Genomic DNA, 12924 nt, shown 5'->3' on the forward strand with positions numbered 1-12924 from the left:
AGATTTATTATAAAAAAGTATTTTTTAGTGATCACTCGGCTTTGGTTCTTAGAATTAGGAACAGCAGAGTTAAGATCGGTTCAGGGGTATGGATTTTAAACAATTAATACCTGAAAGAAATTGCTTATAAAGAAGGGATTATAAATATAATAAAGGATGCTTAGAAGGAACCTTTGTTCTTGAAAGAAAGATGAGTTTGGTGGGATAATTTCAAATATGAGGTAAAAGTTTTTTCGGTACGTTATGGGAAAAAGAGGGTGGCAGCTAACCGGCATGGAGAAGAGAATATAAACAAAAGGTTTACGGATGTCTGTAAAGCAGTTGACGGAGGGGATAAGGGAGCTGAGACTAAGTTCCAGGTGCTAAAGGAAGAGTGGGAATTATTGCAAGCTGAAAAATGCAAGGGGGCCATTCTCCGTGCAAAGGCTAGGGATGCATTGGAGGGTGAAAGATGCACTAGATATTTTCTAGAGCAAGAGAAGCTGCAACAGAGATTATCGTTAATTGAGGAGTTGAAGGTTGGGGAGAAGATCATTCATGAAAGTGGGGAGATTTTGGAGGCGGCTAGCAGCTTTTATCAAGAGCTATATACAAAAGAAGACATTTCCAATTTGGAGATGGAGAAGGTTACTGCTTTTATTGAAAAGGGTTTAAAGGAGGATGAGAGAAGCATATGTGATAAAGAAGTAGGATTAGCGGAAATAAAAATAGCAATAAGTGGAATGAAGGGGGGGAAAAGCCCAGGGTCCGATGGACTAAATGCAGAATTTTATAAGGAATTTTTCGAGATTTTAAGTTCATTGCTCTTAGGAGTTTTTAAGGAAATTAAAATTGAGGGAAGCCTGGCCCCATCTATGAGGAGAGGTATCATAAGCTTAGCTTATATAAAAATAAAGGGGATAGACGGGATCTGAAGAATTGGAGGCCCATCACACTATTAAATGTGGATTATAAGATCTTGGCGAGGGTTATGGCAAATCGTTTGAAGGAGGTGTTACCGGAGATAGTTTGGCCCTCTCAGTCCTATGGAGTCATAGGCCGGGACATCGCAGACTCTGTGGTCTCAATCCGAGATGTGATAGAGCTCATAGAAGAGAGTGGGAGGGAGGCTTATGTATTAAAGATAGATCAAGAGAAAGCCTTTGATAGGGTCTCTCATGAGTTTTTATTGAAGGTTTTGGAAGCATTTGGTTTCAAGGAAAATTTCATTCAGTGGATAAGGATTTTTTATTCAAACATATTTAGCTGTGTTAAATGTAATGGTTTTTTATCTAAGTATTTTCCGATACAGAGATCAGTGAGACAGGGTTGTCCCCTGTCCCCATTGTTGTACACATTGGTAGCAGAACCATTAGGTTACATGATGCGAGAGAAACAAGGTGTAGTTGGGATTGTGGTACCCAGTTCCGGGCTGGTGTCGGTGATACACCAATATGCAGATGACACAACCTTAACATTGAGAAATGGGGAGTCAGTGAGGAAAGCTATGGAGGTAGCGGAGGAATATTGTAGAGCTTCAGGTGCCAGAGTGAATTATAGTAAGTCCCAATGCCTGGTTGCAGGGAGGGGTAGGGGGGAATGGTTGGGGGAATGTCCCTTTAAGGTGGTGGAGGTTTTGGAAGTTTATGGGGTGCAAGAAAGACAGGGAAGAAGCGGATCAATTAAATTGGGAACCGAAGGTTATGAAAATTAAAAAGATTTTGGGAAGATGGGAAAGAAGGTGGTTGAAAGTGCAAGGAAGAGCAACAGTGGTGTCTGCTCTCCTGCTATCTAAGCTATGGTACTTATTGACAGTGGAGGATATTCCTGAGTGGGCAGAAAAGTCCATCCGAGAGGCTTGTGTGAGGTTTTTATGGGAAGGGAAACCAGCCTTGGTGGCTTACAATACCATCATTGGACGGAGAAATCAGGGAGGACTCAACTTCCCAGATATTGATTTGAAGAAAAAATCCTTTAGAATCAAATGGGTGAAGAGATTTCTTCAGAAGTCAAATTCAAGTTTTTGGAAGAGTTTTGAGCATTTTTTTAAAACGAAGTGGGATAGGAGGGCAGGGCATATTGTATATGGAATACAATAATATGTTTTTGAAATCGATTAAACTTCTCCGTAGGTTTTATTCGGGGGTTGTAGAGACTTGGGCCCAATTTTTAAAAAGTGTGCAGTTTATGCCCAAGGGGGCTGAGGAATTTTTAGAACAGCCCTTATTTTTGAACAGGTGGGTCAACATCGAAGGAGAGGTTTTATTTAATCAAGCTTTTATAAAAGCTGGGATTATATCGGTGAAAGATGTATTATACGAGGTGATTCCAGGTTGGTTGCCGGAAGCGATAGTGAGGGACATGGTGTGGGAGGAGGATCAGGAGGTAGAAGGAAAAGCAATAGGAATCATGTATGAGAAGATTGTGAGGGCAATGCCACAGGATTGGATGGAAGAAATAAATGCGGAAATCTCCAAAGGAAGTAAAATGCGTCCTGCTTTTCCAAGCTTTGTACTGGAGAAAGGGGGAGAGTTAGTCCAATTTGACAACTGTAATACTCGAGATTTCTATGAGGTATTCAGAGAATGGAGATTCAAGACACCTGCTGGTCAGGAGTTTTGGCAGAGTATATACCCACAGCTGGACTTCAACAGGATTTGGAAGGGAGTGTGGGCGAATTTTTAATGCCCAGAATGGATTGAACTGGATTTCAAATTGGCTCATAACCGGATTTTTACCATGACGGTCTTGTGCAAGATTGGACGAGTGGAGGCGGCAACTTGCCCAATGTGTGGGACACAGGATGAGACTCTGTCCCATTTACTGGTGTTATGTCCGCAGGTAAATGACTTTAAGTACTATGTTCGACAGTTGTGTGAAGCTTTTTTGCTGGGTGGGGACCGAACAGCGAGAATGGGAATCCTGTGGGACTCAATTTTGAGATGGGGATTGCAGGAGAGTCTGCCAGAGTCTAGCGGAGCGGCAATTAATTTAATATTCAGTTTGGCTAGATTCGTGATTGTGCAAAGAAGGAATGCTCTGTTTTTTAAGGGGAGGAGAATCAATCTAAAAGAGTATTTTAAATATAAGCTAAAAGATCATTATAAGGCTCTGTGGATGTTTTATTCAGAAAGGAATTTAAGGACAGTATTTTACAACCAATTTTTAAAGTACAATCGATTAATATATGTTACAGGTGACAAATTTAACTTCAGGTTTTGATGTTAAAATGTGGTGGCGGAATGGCTGTGCAGGGCAGTGGAATTGATTTGTATCATACAATGCAATGATCACGATGTTGTAAATGTTCTTAATGTTCAATAAAGTATAATATAAAAAAAAAAGTGGGCAGCACACTTGCTCTCTGAGTCAGAAGGTTGTGGGTTCTAGTCCCACTCCAGGGACTTGAGCAGATAAAGCTAGGCTGACACTCCAGTGCAGTGCTGAGGGAGTGCTGCACTGTTTCTGATGAGATTTTAAACTGAGGCCCCGTCTGCTCTCAGGTGGATGTAAAAGATCCCATGGCACTCTTTTGAAGAAGAGTAAGGGAGTTATCCCCGGTGTCCTGGCCAATATTTATCCCTCAACCAACATAACAAAAACAGATTACCTGGTTATTATCACAATGCTGTTTGTGGGAGCTTGCTGAGCACAAATTGGCTGCCGTGTTTCCCACATTACAACAATGACTCCACTTCAGAAGTACTTCATTGGCTGTAAAGAGCTTTGAGATGTCTGGTGGTCATGAAAGGCGCTATATAAATGCAAGTCTTTCTTTCATATATCCTTTTTCAATTTCCCCCCACTCTCTGTATTCTCCTGGTTTTTGACGGTATTCTGTACCTGACATTTGTCGTAAACCTCCCTTTTCTGTTTTATTCTAACGTCTACATCCTTTGTCATCCAGGGAGCTTGAGCTTTGGTCGCCCCATCTTTCCTCCTTATGGGAATATGCTTGGTTTGTACCTGGTGTCAAATTTTGTTTTATAACGCTCCCGTGAAGCACGTTGGGACATTTTACTATATTAAATACGTTCTATAAATACAAATCGTTGTTATTGTCTGAAACTAACAAATTCCACAGAGGAAAAATAACAGTATTTTTACTCCCAAATATGAAGTATTTTGTTCCACGAGATTTATCTGCTTTTATTGATGAATTTGAAAAGTCTCTATTAAAACCTGAGCCAGTGTGTTGTGAGACAAAGAGCCTTGTGTCCAATGCGGGGAATAAAGGCCCACAGATTCCCCGGGCCCCGAACAAGGGACTGGAGAAACTCGCTGCCCTGCGGATCAATCAGCCGGCGCTAGTCCCGTCCCTCGGGCTCCCCGATTGGTTGGAGGACCCGCCGCCGGCTCCCTATTGGTCGGAAGCTCCCGTCAATCACCCGGGCGGTGTGAGCTGTGCATGCACGGACTTTGGCAGCTGCCGCTGACACATCAGGTGAGAGAACTCAGGGAGCGGGTTAATGAACCCCAGGGGAGGCTGCGAGGTTCTCAGCAGCTCAGCTCTGCTCGGTGCTGCGTGAACAGGCTGCTCCACACCCCGGCTGCTCACGGAGAATGTCAGTGCGGAAGGCCCAGTGCAGAAGGCCCAAGGTGGAAGGCCCAGAGGAGAGTGTCCTAGGCGGGGGGCCCAGCACGGAGGACCCAGAGGAGAGTGTCCTAGGCGGGAGGCCCAGCACGGAGGACCCGAGGCGGGGGGCCCAGCACGGAGGACCCCAGGCGGGGGGCCCAGCACGGAGGACCCTAGGCGGGGGGCCCAGTACGGAGGACCCCAGGCGGGAGGCCCAGCACGGAGGGCCCTGGGGGGGGGCCAGCACGGAGGACCCTAGGCGGGGGGCCCAGCACGGAGGACCCTAGGCGGGGGGCCCAGCACGGAGGACCCTAGGCGGGGGGCCCAGCACGGAGGACCCTAGGCGGGGGGGCCCAGCACGGAGGACCCTAGGCGGGGGGCCCAGCACGGAGAACCCTAGGCGGGGGGCCCAGCACGGAGGACCCTAGGCGGGGGGCCCAGCACGGAGGACCCTAGGCGGGGGGGCCCAGCACGGAGGACCCTAGGCGGGGGGCCCAGCACGGAGGACCCTAGGCGGGTGGCCCAGCACGGAGGACCCTAGGCGGGGGGCCCAGCACGGAGGACCCCAGGCGGGGGGCCCAGCACGCGGGAGGCCCAGCACGGAGGACCCCAGGCAGGGGGCCCAGGGCGGAGGACCCAGAGGAGAGTGTCCTAGGCGGGAGGCCCAGCACGGAGGACCCCAGGCGGGGGGCCCAGTACGGAGGACCCCAGGCGGGGGGCCCAGTACGGAGGACCCCAGGCGGGAGGCCCAGCACGGAGGGCCCTAGGGTGGGGGCCCAGCACGGAGGACCCTAGGCGGGGGGCCCAGCACGGAGGACCCTAGGCGGGGGGCCCTGCACGGAGGACCCCAGGCGGGGGGCCCAGCACGGAGGACCCCAGGCGGGGGGCCCAGCACGCGGGAGGCCCAGCGCGGAGGACCCCAGGCGGGGGGCCCAGGGCGGAGGACCCCAGGCGGGGGGCCCAGGGCGGAGGACCCAGGGTGGAGGACATCAGGCGGGGGGCCCAGCACGGAGGACCCCAGCCGGGGGGGCCAGCACGGAGGACCCCAGGTGGGGGACCCAGGGCGGAGGACGCCAGGCGGGGGGCCCAGCACGGAGGACCCCAGGCGGGGGGCCCAGCGCGGAGGACCCAGGGCGGAGGACCCCAGGCGGGGGGCCCAGCGCGGAGGACCCCAGGGCGGAGGACCCCAGGCGGGGGGCCCAGCACGGAGGACCCCAGGCGGGGGGCCCAGGGCGGAGGACCCCAGGCGGGGGGCCCAGGGCAGAGCAGCTGGTCGACAGAAGCGGAGTCGGGAGATGCTGTGGGTGAGCATGCTGCACGGTTTCTAAAGTTGAAGAACGGTCTCCGGCCCGAATGAGTTCCAGCGGCCCCGCCTGTGCTTCGTCTGGTGGCAGCTGTGAGGCTTTGTTTCGGTGATGGGATCGGGTTTGTGCGCTGCCATTTTGGTGGAGGAAAGACAGACTGTTCCTATCTATAGTATGGTGCTTGAACAGCCATAAGATGGGAAAAGAGAACGGGATACAAGTGAAAAAGGAAAATAAAAGACAAAACAAGGTATATCGGCAAGGAATAACCAATGTCTTGATGGCTGGGTTCTGTGAGTGATAACAGCAAGAAGAAGGAAATTTGAGTAGTCGTTTTCCTCTTTTACGGGGTTTGAGAAAGTGGTCGGCTTCTTTTCTGTGGAAAGGTTGAAGACTGTGGATAAGGATTATGACATTATATGGTTGGATAACATCAAGTGAAGACCAGGAGTTATTAGAGTGCCAATAGGACTGGCGTTGAACTGGTATTACTTGTTTTTTGAAGAAGTTTCGGGTTCTGGTTAAAAGTAGTTTACTTGAAGTCTTAAGTGATTTTTTGATATGGTTGTAGGACTTTGTATATTGTGGTGTTATTTAGTGTTAAAGCCTTCCTTAATCGAACGTACGAACGAATGCTCTAGTGAACGCACGCATGCGGATACAAATATATGCACGCACACACGCATACACAGTGGAACTTACGTTCGACCAAATGAAGGGCCTGCTCCCCAGGACGGGGGTCACTCGGTGAGTGTGAGGCCTGCCGGACGGATGAACGAACGCACGCATGCACACAGGTAGACAAATGATACGCACACATACACAATGGAACTTACGTTCGATCGAATGAAGGGCCCTCGCTCCCCAGGATGAAGGCCCGCTTGGTGAGCGTGAAGCCTGCCGGACGGATGAACGAACGCACGCATGCACGCAGACAGAAATGGCACACATGTACACAGTCATGCACAATGGAACTTACGCTTGAGCAAACAAATGGACGAATGGAGGAATCAATGATTGAACGATGCCAGTTGGACTGGTGTGTACGGATTCTTGGTTTATTAAATAGTTGCAGTTTGTACTGTAAATATTATTGATTTACCTGTAAAATGTATTGTTGTATTTATATTGTTGACCATAATTGGTCAGTGAATGTAATGGATTTACTATGTAACTGATGAGTTGTATAAGTACTGTTGTACTTGAATGTTAACATTTTAAAAAGGACAACAGGTTATACCAAGCAAAAATGAAGAGTTACTAGATTGCCAGTAGGACTGGTATGTATTGCTTTTTACTATGGGTACCTGTATTGTTGACATTGGTTTTGTCTGGAAAAATGTATTATTGTATTTGTATTGTTAATCTTAAAGCTGTTTTTTAAGGCTTAGCCTTATTGTGGTTAATGAATGTAATGGATTTATCATGTAATTAATGAGTTGTAACAAGTACTACCAGATTTAAGTAAAAGAGAAAAAATGAACCTCGGGATCCCTGATAGCCAGCCAGGAATCTTGTGCTGCTGCTGTGCCAGAAGAGAGGAGAGGAGAGGAGAGGAGAGGACAGGACAGGTGAGGTCTCTCTCTCTGTGTCCAGGAGGAGAGACCACATCTGTTGTTGCTGCAGCTACTATTCGGGTGCCAGAGGAGAGGAGAGACCAGGAGACCAGACCAGAGCTAACAACAAAGGGAAGCAATAGGGAGGGGTGTTTGCTAGTGGTGTGTGTGGCCTAGTTTTTACAAGAGCCACACACGCTCACACACACCCCTAGATGTTTTCTTCTCCTTCTTCTTTCCTCCCCTCCACTTAAATACAAAGTCTTTATGAGAGTGCACCATGAAACACCCACCTGTAGAAGTTTTCCAACGGCTCTCCCTCCTTCTGAACAGATGTAGGATGTTCGTTTTTCTCACCTCTCTCCCTCTCCTGTAATGGAGACCAGTTGGGGAAACAGTGATGGAATGGCTTCCCTTTGTTGTTAGCTCTGGTCTGGTCTCCTGGTCTCTCCTCTCCTCTCCTCTGGCACCCCAATAGTAGCTGCAGCAGCAACAGATGTGGTCTCTCCTCCTGGACACAGCGAGAGAGAGAGACCTCACCTGTCCTGTCCTCTCCTCTCCTCTCCTCTCTTCTGGCACAGCAGCAGCACAAGATTCCTGGCTGGCTATCAGGGATCCCGGGGTTCATTTTTTCTCTGTTATTTAAATATGGTAGTACTTGTTACAACTCATTAATTACATGATAAATCCATTATATTCATTAACCACAATAAGGCTAAGCCTTAAAAAACAGCTTTAAGATTAACAGTACAAATACAATAATACATTTTTCCAGACAAAACCAATGTCAACAATACAGGTACCCATAGTAAAAAACAATACATCCCAGTCCTACTGGCAATCTAGTAACTCATCATTTTTGCTTGGTGTATAACCTGTTGTCCTTTTTAAAATTTTAACATTCAAGTACAACAGTACTTATACAACTCATCAGTTACATAGTAAATCCATTACATTCATTGACCAATTATGGTCAACAATATAAATACAACAATACATTTTACAGGTAAATCAATAATATTTACAGTACAAACTGCAACTATTTAATAAACCAAGAATCCGTACACACCAGTCCAACTGGCATCGTTCAATCATTCATTCCTCCATTCGTCCGTTCGTTCGCTCAAGCGTAAGTTCCATTGTGCATGACTGCGCACATGTGTGCCATTTCTATCTGCGTGCATGCGTGTGTTCGTTCACCCGTCGGGCAGGCTTCACGCTCACCAAGCGGGCCTTCATCCTGGGGAGCGGGCCCTTCATTCGGTCGAACATAAGTTCCATTGTGTATGCGTGCGTGCGTGCATATATTTGTATCCGCATGCGTGCGTTCACTAGAGCGTTCATTCATTCAATTAAGGAAGGCTTTAACACTAAATAACACCACAATATACAAAGACCCACAACCATATCAAAAAATCACTTAAGACTTCAAGTAAACTACTTTTAACCAGAACCCGAAACTTCTTCAAAAAACAAGTCATACCAGTTCAACGCCAGTCCTATTGGCACTCTAATAACTCCTGGTCTTCACTTGATGTTATCCAACCATATAATGTCATAATCCTTATCCACAGTCTTCAACCTTTCCACAGAAAAGAAGCCGACCACTTTCTCAAACCCCGTAAAAGAGGAAAACGAGTACTCAAATTTCCTTCTTCTTGCTGTTATCACTCACAGAACCCAGCCATCAAGACATTGGCTATTCCTTGCCGATATACCTTGTTTTGTCTTTTATTTTCCTTTATTCCTTTTTCACTTGTATCCCGTTCTCTTTTCCCATCTTACGGCTGTTCAAGCACCAGACTATAGATAGGAACAGTCTGTCTTTCCTCCACCAAAATGGCAGCGCACAAACCCGATCCCATCACTGAAACAAAGCCTCACAGCTGCCACCAGACGAAGCACAGGTGGGGCCGCTGGAACTCATTCGGGCCGGAGACCGTTCTTCAACTTTAGAAACCGTGCAGCACGCTCACCCACAGCATCTCCCGGCTCCGCTTCTGTCGACCAGCCGCTCCGCCCTGGGCCCCCCGCCTGGAGTCCTCCGTGCTGGGCCCCCCGCCTGGGGCCCTCCACGCTGGGCCCCCCGCCTGGGGTCCTCCGCCCTGGGCCCCCCGCCTGGGGTCCTCCGCCCTGGGCCTCCAGCCTGTAGTCCACCGCCCTGGGCCCCCCGCCTGGGGTCCTTCATGCTGGGCCCCCTGCCTGGGGTCCTCCGTGCTGGGCCCCCCGCCTGGGGTCCTCCGTGTTGGGCCTCCCGACTGGGGTCCTCCGCCCTGGGCCTCCAGCCTGGGGTCCTCCGCCCTGGGCCCCCCGCCTGGGGTCCTCCGTGTTGGGCCTCCCGACTGGGGTCCTCCGCCCTGGGCCTCCAGCCTGGGGTCCTCCGCCCTGGGCCCCCCGCCTGGGGCCCTCCATGCTGGGCCACCCGCCTGGGGCCCTCCGTGGTGGGCCTCCCGCCTGGGGCCCTCCGTGCTGGGCCTTCCGCCTGGGGTCCTCTGTGCTGGGCCCCCCGCCTGGGGTCCTCCGTGCTGGGCCCCCCGCCTGGGGTCCTCCGTGCTGGGCCTCCCGCCTGGGGTCCTCCGTGCTGGGCCCCCCGCCTGGGGTCCTCCGTGCTGGGCCTCCCGCCTGGGGTCCTCTGTGCTGGGCCTCCCACCTAGGGTCCTCTTTGCTGGGCCCCCCGCCTGGTGTTCTCCGTGCTGGGCCTCCCGCCTCGGACACTCTCCTCTGGGTCTTCCACCCTGGGCCTTCTGCACTGGGCCCTCCACACTGACATTCCCCGTGAGCAGCCGGGGTGTGGAGCAGCCCGTTCACACAGCACCGAGCAGAGCTGAGCTGCTGACAATCTCGCAGCCTCCCCCGGGGTTCATTAACCCACTCCCTGAGCTCTCTCACCTGATGTGTCAGCGGCAGCTGCCAAGGTCCGCGCATGCTCAGCTCACACTGCCCGGGTGATTGACGGGAGCTTCCGACCAATAGGGAGCGAGCGGGGCAGGGCTGGAGGAGCGAACCGGCGGCAGGTCCTCCAACCAATCGGGGAGCCCGAGGGGCGGGACCAGCGGTGCCCAGTGGGCGGGGCTGGAAGAGTGAGCCGGCGGCGGGTCCTCCAACCAATCGGGGAGCCCGAGGGGCGGGACTAGCGCCGGCTGATTGTCTGATCCGCTGGGCAGCGAGTTTCTCCAGTCCCTTGTTCAGGGCCCGGGGCCGCTGTGGGCCTTAATTCCCCGCATTGGACACAAGGCTCTTTGTCTCACAACACACTGGCTCAGGTTTTAATAGAGACTTTTTAAATTCATCAATAAAAGCAGATAAATCTCATGGAACAAAATATTTAATATTTGGGAGTAAAAATACTGTTATTTTTCCTCTGTGGTGTAATGATATCAGCAAATAGTGATGGTATTTGCCTGTTTGATTATGATGCCTTACCAACATGAAGCAAGACTGCTCACCTGATATAGCAGAGTACTGGAACTGCAGGGCGTAACTATCAGTGGTCGAAGACATCATCTACAAAGGAAGTAAAATAGTTATCCCAAAGAGTCTGAGAAAAGAGATGCTAAAAAGGATCCATGGAGGACATCTGGGAATCGAAAAGTGTAAGAAAAGAGCACGTGAGGTGATGTACTGGCCACGAATCAACCAAGATGTGACAAATGAGGTGTCAAACTGCACAATATGCCTGAAATATCAAGCAAGCAATCCGGTAGAACCACTAAAGCCACACCCAGCACCAGACAGACCTTACCGGAAGGTAGGCGCTGACCTATTCGTATGTCAAGGGAAGGACTATCTTGTAGTCACAGACTATTACTCCCTGTATCCAGAGGTTTGTAGACTGTACACCACCACTGCAGATGCTGTGATAAAATGTATGAAAGCCATATTCTCCAGACATGGCGTGGCAAGCGAGGTCTTCACAGACAACGGACCTCAGTTTTACAATGCAAGTTTCCGACACTTTGCCAAAGAGTGGGACTTTGTCCACACAACGTCAAGTCCTCACTTTCCACAGTCCAATGGTCTCGTGGAAAAATCGGTCCAGACAGTGAAAAGACTGATGTACAAGGCAAAAGACAGTGGAACTGACTTCTACCAGAGCATGCTTGTATACTGCACAACGCCGCTCGAGTGTGGTAAGTCACCAGCCCAACTCCTTATGGGACGTATGCTAAGGTCAAACCTACCCATCCCGGAGAACCTCCTGAAAACAAAAGAGGGGGAGAAAGTGAGGAAGTTCAAAGAACAACAGAAAGAAAACGGGGGAAGGCACCAGCAGCCAGGCTCATGGCACCATGACTGGCTCTGTTGCAAAGAAGGGAGGGAAAAAGAGTGGCAGGGCTATAGTAATAGGGGATTCGATTGTAAGGGGAATAGATAGGGGTTTCTGTGGTCGCGACCGAGACTCCAGGATGGTATGTTGCCTCCCTGGTGCAAGGGTCAAGGATGTCTCGGCGCGGGTGCAGAACATTCTGGAGGGGGAGGGGGAACAGCCAGTTGTCGTGATACATGTTGGTACCAACGACGTAGCTAAAAAAAGGGAAGAGGTCCTACAAGTAGAATTTAGGGAGTTAGGAGCCAAGCTAAAAAGTAGGACCTCGAAGGTAGTAATCTCTGGATTACTACCAGTGCCACGTGCTAGTAAGAGTACAGAGAACAGGATAGTTAGGCTAAATACGTGGCTTGAGCAGTGGTGTAAGAGGGAGGGTTTTAAATTTTTGAGGCATTGGAACCAGTTTTGTGGTAGGTGTGACCTATACAAAAGGGACGGTCTACACCTGTGCAGAGATGGAACTGATGTTCTCGGGGTAATTTTTGATAAAGCAGTTCGGGAGCATTTAAACTAGTATGGCAGGGGGCTAGAAACCTATGTAGTGAAATAGAGGAAAGTGAAAGGCAGACAGAAATAAATGGTAAAAGGGTGAGGAACAAAAAACAAAGGGCCAAACTAATTCATAAAAAATGTGAGCATAAAAAAAGCCTGAGGGTTTTATACCTTAATGCGAGAAGCATCAGGAACAAGGTAGATGAATTAGCTGTGGAAATAGAGGTTAATAATTATGATCTAATTGGGATTACGGAAACATGGTTGCAGGGTGAGCGGGGCTGGGAGCTTAACATACAGGGGTATTCAGTATTTAGGAAGGATCGACAAAAAAGAAAGGGAGGAGGGGTAGCATTGCTAGTAAAAGAGGGGATAAATGCAATTGAAAAGAAGGATATTAACTCAGTTAATACAGAATCTATATGGGTGGAGCTAAGAAATAGCGAGGGGCGAAAAACATTAATAGGAGTGGTATATAGGCCTCCAAATAGTAAAATAGAGGTTAGGGAGGGCATCACGAGGGAAATTAGAGAAGCGTGCAATAAGAGCACAGCTGTCATCATAGGTGACTTTAACTTACATATAGATTGGACTAGCCTAATCAGTAAAAATAATGAGGAGGAGGAATTCCTTGAGTGTTTAAGGGATGGTTATCTGGATCAATATGTCGAGGAACCAACTCGGGAACAG

Source organism: Somniosus microcephalus, unplaced genomic scaffold (genome assembly GCF_052327205.1).
Source record: "Somniosus microcephalus isolate GS21.2 unplaced genomic scaffold, FLI_Smic_1.0 unresolved_chr4, whole genome shotgun sequence".
Classification (NCBI taxonomy): domain Eukaryota; kingdom Metazoa; phylum Chordata; class Chondrichthyes; order Squaliformes; family Somniosidae; genus Somniosus; species Somniosus microcephalus.